Here is a 9,114-nt window from a genome sequence, read left to right on the forward strand (position 1 = left end):
CCCAAACCCTCACTATATATAGGAGGAGAAGGAGGATGGTACCATCCCTTAGGGTTTCCCACCCTAAGGGGTGCGGCAGGCCTAGATGGCCTTGGGGCGGCGGCCAAGGTTGGAGGCGCCCTAGGGTGGGCCTTGAGGCCCAAGGTGGCCTCTCCACTCCTAGGGTTTGGCCCCCTCCACCCCTTGTTGCGCCTTGGGCCCTTAGTGGTGGTGCACTAGCCCACCTAGGGGCTGGATCCCATCCACTTTTGGCCCAAGTAGCACTTTGGGACTGGTGGCCCTTCCCGGTGGACCCCCGGAACCCTTTCGGTGGTCCCGGTACATTACCGGTGTCGCCCGAAACACTTCCGGCGAGCAAATCCTCACTTCCTATATATGAATCTTTACCTCCGGACCATTCCGGAACTCCTCATGATGTCCAGGATCTCATCCGGGACTCCGAACAGCCTTCGATAACCACATACGCTATTCCCCTATAACCCTAGCATCATCGAACCTTAAGTGTGTAGACCCTACGGGTTCGGGAATCATGTAGACATGACCGAGACACCTCTCCGGTCAATAACCAACTACGGGGTCTGTATATCCATGTTGGTTCCCACATGTTCCACGATGATCTCATCGGATGAACCACGATGTCGGGGATTCGATCAATCCCGTATGGAATTCCCTTTGTCTACCGGTATGATACTTGCCCGAGATTCGATCGTCGGTATCCCTATACCTTGTTCAATCTTATTACCAGCAAGTCTATGTACTCGTTCCATAAGACATCGTCCCGTGTCTAACTCCTTAGTCACATTGAGCTCAATATGATGATGGATTACAGACTGGGCCCAAAGATACCTCTCCGTCACACGGAGTGACAAATCCGTGTATCGATTCGTACAACCCAAGAGATACTTTCAGAGATACCTATAGTGCATCTTTATAATCACCCAGTTACGTTCTGATGTTTGATACACCAATGCATTCCTGCGGTATCTGGGAGTTGCACAATCTCATGGTCTACGGAAATGATACTTGACATTAGAAAAGCTTTATTACACGGAGAACACAATCTAGTGCTATGCTTAGGATTGGGTCTTGTCCATCACATCATTACCCAATGGTGTGATCTCGTTATCAGTGACATCCAATGTCCATGATTAGGAAACCATCATCATCTATTGATCAACGAGCTAGTCAACTAGAGGCTCACTAGGGACACATTGTGATCTATATACTCACACATGTATTACGGTTTCTGGTTAATACAATTATAGCATGAGTAATAGACAATTATCACGAACGAGGAAATATAACAATAACCATTTTATTATTGCCTCTAGGGCATATTTCCAATAGTCTGCCACTTGCACTAGAGTCAATAATCTAGTTACATTGTGATGAATCGAACACCCATAGAGTTTTGGTGCTGATCATGTTTCGCTCGTGGAAGAGGTTTAGTCAACGGGTCTGACAAATCCCTGTCTCGATTCGTACAACCCAAGAGATACTTTCAGAGATACCTGTAGTGCACCTTTATAATGACCCAATTACGGTGTGATGTTTGATACACCAAAGCACTCCTACGGTATCTGGGAGTTGCACAATCTCATGGTCTAAGGAAATGATACATGACAATAGAAAAACTTTAGCGCATGAACAACACGATCTAGTGCTATGCTTAGGATTGGGTCTTGTCCATCACATCATTCCCCGATGGTGTGAACTCGTTATCAATGACATCCAATGTCCATGATTAGGAAACTAAGATCATCTATTGATCAACGAGCTAGCCAACTAGAGGCTCACTAGGGACACATTGTGATCTATATACTCACACATGTATTACGGTTTTTGGTTAATACAATTATAGCATGAGTAATAGACAATTATCACGAACTAGAAAATATAATAATAACCATTTTTTTATTGCTTCTAGGGCATATTTGCAACAGTCTCCCACTTGCACTAGAGTCAATAATCTAGTTACATTGTGATGAATCGAACACCCATAGTGTTCTGGTGCTGATCATGTTTCGCTCGTGGAAGAGGTTTAGTCATGTGACCCGTGTGTACTTTACAAATATTTATATCTCTATCTTGGATGGATCCACGAATGGAGTTGAAGCGGCGCTTGATGTGCTTGGTATTCTTGTGAAACATGGGCTCCTTTTCAATAGCAATAACTCGAGTGTTGTCACAAAACAAAGTAATTGGGCCCGACGCACTTGGAATCACTCCTAGGTCGGTGATGAACTCCTTCATCCAGACTCCTTCATGTGCTGCTTCCGAAGTAGCTATGTACTCCACTTCACATGCAGATGTCGCCACGACACTTTGCTTGCAACTGCATGTGACAGCCCGAGACCGATGCTCCAGAAGATTCCCCTTTTAGTCTATTGCCGTCGTGTGATTAGTTTGTTTGTTGCATTCATCATCACATCATGTGCATCATCTGCATTGCATCGGCATTCCGTTGCTGCCAGTCTTCAAAACTGCATCCGTTAATAGTTGTCGGTTCTCTCCATTTTGTCGTTGAACGTTGGAGACCAACCACACACGCACGCGCCCGCGACATCGTTAAACTCTGTCACGGGCCGCGCCATTTCCCTCTCATCCCTGCGCAGCCCATCTACATAGTCCGTCTAGCTCATCTATTCCATTCCCGCATTCGTGGCGTCCGATCGCGATCCCGTGGTCGAAATCGGAAGTGGATTCGGGTAACCCTAGCCCCTTTCCCATTTAACCTTCCCCTCCTATCCATTTTGGACATCCACCCTCTCCACATCGAAATATGTGCCAGCCACCACCACCTTATCCACCTCCTCCTCCAGATCCTACGTGGACAATGTGGACCGTCAGATCGAAGATCGGACGGACCAAATAATTCCATGCCCGTGCTTCTCCTCCTCCCGAGCTCCTCCCATGGCAGCCTCCCATGCTCCTTGTCGTCTTCCTGTGGGCAGCCGGTCGAAGCCCTCATCATCGCTGGCCGGAGTTCCCTTTCGCCGGAGCAGCAACAGCTCTCCTGAGCTTCCCCTCCGCCGAACCTCCTTCTCCCGTCTCCTTCTTGTTCTCTCGGCCTCACCTCTTCTTCTTGTCTTCCCGCAGGTTCCCAAGCGTGGATGCTCGCCGGAGCTCGCCGAAGCACCGGTCGGACCTCCCCCTCCAGATCCATCCCCGGCAGATTCCGTTGTGTGCCGCCGGTCCCCGTCTTTCCCGTGCGCCGCCGTCGTCCGGGATCGGGTGGACCCCGATCTGGCCGCCACGTTGACCGAGCCTCCCGCTCGGCAACGCTCGTCAGTTGCAGAAGCTCAGCAGCGGAGGCCAGGCCGCCTCCTCCCGCTGGCCTAGCGCCACGTCTGCCAAGTGCAACCTCCGGTCCAGCTCGAGGCCCAGACGCGTCAGGCCTGCCTCCAAGCATCCTCCTTCGGCCTGCATAGCGCCCTCTCCTCCAGCTCCAGGCCAAGCCCGTGGTGAGCCTCGCCCCTTGTGCTATCTTCCGCCCGTGCGGCATTTTTGTTATTTAACGTCTGTGCCCAGTTTCAGCCCATGTTAAGATTAGGCTCATTCTTTTTTTTTTCGTCCGCGATTTAATCCGAATTTCAGAAAAGAGCATAATTTTAAAACCTCCGTAGTTTCTAAATCGTGCACCGGATCGGAGTGATTTAAATATGTAAATTGACTAGAATCTCGCATAGATTAGTATTTTCCAACTCTCATGCATGATTAAAACTATTGACCTTGATGTTTACCTCATTTTGTGCGTTGTGCCGTGTTTAGACGGTTTAGGTCGTATTTATTTAACCGTAGCTCCGTTGGAGATAAGCCATATATGTAAATGGACTAGAACGACGAGAAATATCACGTGAACCACTTTGTTTTCCCATTTAACATACATAAAATCTGATTAGGATAAATCTGGACATAATTAGAATTTAACGCATGGGGTCCTTTCGGAGATGCTATATGTCGTTTCCGGCCTCAGTTAAAATGCCTAGATAGGTAGTTTAATTTGTGCTTCACCCCTTGCCATGTTAACAACATTTTAATGTTGTCGTGTTAATAAACGGGAGTGAACTAGATAGTTAAACGTGGAGTTTCGTCAATATGCAACTCGTTGCATATTGAGCTCCATTTAATGTGTAGTGTTTGCGTGATGTGAATTGTCATGCCATGCCTTGCATATTTTAAACCGTCATGCATCATATGTGTTGTGCATCATGTCGTGCAGGTGCCGTGGTGAATACCGTGTGTTGATTTTTGTTTCCGGTTTGCTTTGTCTCGATAGAGTTCCGCAAGCGTGTGAGAATGTGAGGACATGTTCGACTACGTTGGTTCGTGTGCTTCACACAGTCGTTCTTCTTCCAAGCGAGTTATCATGCAAGATGATCATTTCCCGAGATATCATAACTGTAATTGCCATGCTAGTTGTTTCGTTTCTATCGTTATGTCTCGCTGCCTACCACATGTTAAATATCAATCTCCCAACATTGCCATGAAAACCTTCAACATGTTCACAACCTAGCAAACCACTGATTGGATATGTTACCGCTTGCTTAACCATGTGTTAGCGTTGCTAGTTGAAGGTGCAGTTGCTTCGATGTGCAAACATGGGTTCCTTGTTATATCACCCTATTAATGCTATTTAATTTAATGCACCTATATACTTGGTAAAAGGTGGAAGGCTCGACCTTTCTAGACTGGTGTTTTCTTCCACCTTTGTCGCCTTAGTTTCGGCTACCGGTGTTATGTTCCATAAATGAGCGCTCCTAACATGCTTGGGGTTGTTATGGGGACCCCCTAGATTCTCGTTTTGGGATAAAGCTCGTCTGTCAAGGCCCAACATTGGTACTATATTTACCCAACATAATAATTCTGTTAATACTGAAAAACATAGGGCGTCATGAACCCGAGGAGCAATTCAACATAATACAAGGAGGGCCAGTGCTGATGGTGCTGGTCCAAAACAGAGCACCGTGCGGGGCCAACCCGGGGAAACTCGGGTGATGTCTATCAGGCCACCCTACGCTTCGCTTATCCACCGTGTCCTCAGAACGAGATACGCGGCTCCTATCGGGATCGCCGACACGCCAGGCGTCCTTGCTGGACTTGGTTTACCTTTCTCGAGCGTCTTGTGCGAGGGATTCCAAGGATGCTTTGGGTTATCTCGAGGTTGAGGTTTTTCCAATAGAAACCCGAGGAGATCACGGGTTTCCCTCATCGAGATCATTCCGTCGCACCGTGTGGTAGTTTGTGATGGACTAGTTGGAGCACCCCTGCAGGGTTAAATCTTTTGGAAAGCCGTGCTCGTGGTTATGTGGCAACGTGGAAAGTTTGTTTAACATCCGGTTCTATATAATTTGAAGTAAGCTTAATTAAAATATGCCAACTGAGTGCGTAACCGTGACTGTCTCTTTCTTGAGCTCCTTCTCCGATCGAGGGCACGGTGGGGTTATGTATGATGTAAGTAGGTGTTCAGAATCATTCATTTGATCATCAGTAGTTCATCTCCGCTATGCGTAGATCACCCCCATCTTATTCTTGTACTCATAAGTTAGCCACCTCAAATAAATGCTTAGTCGCTTGTTGTAGCCTCACCACTTAACCATACCTCACCCATTAAGCTTTTCTAGTCTTGATACCTTTGGAAATGAGATTGCCGAGTCCCCTGTGGCTCACAGATTATTACAACACCAGTTTTAGTTATAGGTAAAGTGATATTAAGAGGTGAGCACGATGATTGTTCATTTGGATTTTCTTCTTCTACGTCGATCTAGGATGTGTTCGAGGACGACAACCTGGGATAGCACGGATGGACGTCGTTATTTTATCGTTTGGTTTCGTTCGTAGTCGGACCCTGCTCTTCTTCATGATGATTATGTATTGTAATGATGTGAATGATGTATCTTGTGGTGAGTGCAAGACAATTCCATATACTGTTGTCTTCAGTACATGTACTTATAACGATATCCATTCTTGCGAAACGACGAGATGCGCTTCTATCCCTGTCGAGGCCCTCGTGCCAAAATAAGGATAGGGTCGCATCTTGTGCGTTACAAGTTGGTATCAGAGCAGCACCGACCTAGGAATCCCCTCGATTGATCGAACTTGGCCGAGTGGAGTCTAGTGGAAAAACTACTTTGAGTCTAGTTATATATCGGAGAGTAGGATTCTTTTTTCTCCTCTTCTATGATGTGGTGAGGAATCTTGATGTAATAATTTTAATTCTACTCCTCTTCTCACTCATTTTTTTAGGATCACGGAGATATTTTTGGAATATATATGATGTCAATGTGACGGAGTTTTGACTTGGTGCCTCCTGTCTGACTTGATTTCTTCCGGGGAGTTGAGCTCCAGGGAATTCTTGAGCACATCATTATAATTCAGATTTCTTAGTATCTCAGGACGAAGGATGTTCGAAATTGCGTCAATACTAGTGGTGGCGAGAGGAGTCTGGCTTCCCCAGTACTGGTGCAGATAGATCCGGATGTATCACCATACTTAGTATCGTTGTGATTACGAGTGTATGAGATAGATGAGGTTCTGAGATTCTGGTTATGTGTTCACGGATGTGATACACTGGACGGGTTAGATGCTAGGAGTTGAGTGAAATTTTACTCCTTGTATCCGTAGACCCGATTGCATGACCAGAAATTTCGGGAGTTCTTAGGTGGGAATTCAAGTAATTACTTATAGGACAATCTTCCAACAGATGGATGATGTGAGGTTGGGGTTCAACATCTAGTGGATTTGTTTGTTCATGACCGTCTTACAATGGATCTCGTTGTGTCTTAAAGAGTCATTGTAGCTTGCTACGACTCGGGGACACTTCGTATGTCGTGTGCACTACCTTGTACATGATGCCTACTGTAGGATCGAGCCCATGCGAATCTATCCACTAAAATATCAGATGAAATTTCTGTCATGAATTTGTTCTGGCTTGTTTCGTAAGCCTCATCCTTTGTTTTGTTGGAGTATGGTAATTCGCGTTGCTTCGATGTCAAATGGTGATTTCATATCTTTCCAAGAGGTGTTCTCATGTTTTTATGGGAATGCTAATTCTTTTGCTCAATCAAGTTGTCTTTTCAATTCTTCTTAACCGGAGTCGTCACGTAAATTCCTTTTCATCCGACGTGCTTCTCTTCAAGTCAATTCTATTATTTTCAAGAATTGCAAGATCAATCTCTCATTTCTTTCCGGAGTTCATCTCATCTGTCCCAAGTTGTCTTTGTTTTTCCCCGCCCTCCCTCCCTTTTCTTCAATATGTCAGTCATCATCTAAGTGCCTTTCTTTTCAGTGATGCTTCCGCTATCTTTTTTCTGTATCCTATCCGGTGATTCATTATGAAGATTCTTAGGAGTTTTGAGTTCATTATTATTTTTTCATTATTGTTCTCTTTTCCGGTGAATTCAGTTAAGCTCTCTGTGTTCATCATATCTTTTTCATCTTTTAAATTCTTTCCCATGTTGTAATTCATATCAAGTCTTTATTGTTTTTCATATCTCTCTATTCCATCCGGAGTGTTCAAGATATCTCAGAGTTTCTTGTTTTCATTCCTTTCAATTATTTCGAGGTTCCCACCTCATCTAGTTTTAATTTTTACCGGCGCAATCAATATGCTTAGCAATCCATTCATCCGGTGTTTTCTTTCAGTGGGCCCATAACCCATAGGTTTCCTAGGATCTTTCATGCCTCTTGTAATCTTTTCCGGAGATCTTTAATTCTTTTTCAGTATGACGTAAGAATGTTTTCCATCAATCATATTCCTTCTTCAAGATCTATTCAATTATTCTCATCATTGGCTCAACCTTGCATATTCCTTATTCCAGAGTGTCTTAGTTATTCTTGGTGGTGTTCTCCTCATCATTTTCAGCTTGAAAGACTGAAGTAGTGTTTTTCTCAAGTCTTTTATCCATTCCGTTGAATATTTTCATCTCAGCTTCGTGTTATCCTCTCATTTGTTTTTGATAATGAGAAATGCCTTTCCTTCTATCCGGTGCATTCCAGATTTTTTTTCATTTCTTGATCCTCCGAAGGCCATCATTTTAGAAGATTTATTCGTTCTCAGCTTTCAGCTTTCATCCTCAAATTCTTCTCATTGTTTTATGTTTGCTCGTCTCTCAATTATTCTGGTGCCTTGTTCAAAATTTTCTCTCAGGTGGCTCATGATCTCTTCATTCTCATTTATCTCCATTCATTCTTGTTATCTCCATCCATTCCAATTCTTACCGGTGTCTCCTTCAAGACTTCTCCTAGTTTATGCTCATATCTCTCTCTATCCCCAATCTTTTCAAGAAGAATAAGTGGTATGCTAAATCCGTTGCTTGTCATAAATTTAACTTGATGAAGGATAAGCATAACATAATTCTCATTCTTGTTTCTTAGTGATTCAAATTCTTCTTCTGGAGTGGCTCATAATATAAAATTCTTTTTATGAGGTGTTCTTCAAAACTCTTGTTGGATTACCTCAAGTATTCCTTATCTTGCATTCCAAGTGCAATTCTTCCTTCTTTATCCTTTGAGGTGGTGTTATATCACTCTTGTTAGTGGAGGAGTATCGAAGAGAAGTTCTTTCAAGAATTAAATATGTAAACCCACTAATTCTTTGATCATGAGATATTTCAACCCATGGTTTCTTAATTGAGCTGTCTCGGGTTTAGACTTCACCTAAAGCTTTGTCTAAGGATTGTTGCTATTATGGTGTTGCCATTAATCCAAGTTTTCAATGTTTTTCTCGGTGTAAGAAGTTTTGCCTTTCTTGTTGCATCCAATCAATCCTTGTTCCTGTTAGTGGCTGGTTGTCACCTCATTATTTTGAAATGGTTCCCATAAGCCCACAACAAGCTTTTTCTTTTGTTGTTGATTTCCAACAACTTCGTTCAATTCTTCTTGCAAGGTTGCTTCTCAAATTCAATTGTGATAGTAGTTGTGAATTTCTTCTTCATTCGTTCTTCTAAATGATCTAGTTTCATTCTCTTGTTCCGGAGGCATTGTCATGTTGCCCTTTTGGGTCAATAATCTTGTTCTATCAAGATCGTGTTTTCTCATTGCTTATTCAATTTAGTTAGTTTGTTGTGAATCTTGTCAAGATCTTTCCGTCATATCAAATTTTGTCTTCTTTTC

This window comes from Hordeum vulgare, chromosome 2H (assembly GCF_904849725.1).
Source record: "Hordeum vulgare subsp. vulgare chromosome 2H, MorexV3_pseudomolecules_assembly, whole genome shotgun sequence".
NCBI classification, from domain to species: Eukaryota; Viridiplantae; Streptophyta; class Magnoliopsida; order Poales; family Poaceae; genus Hordeum; species Hordeum vulgare.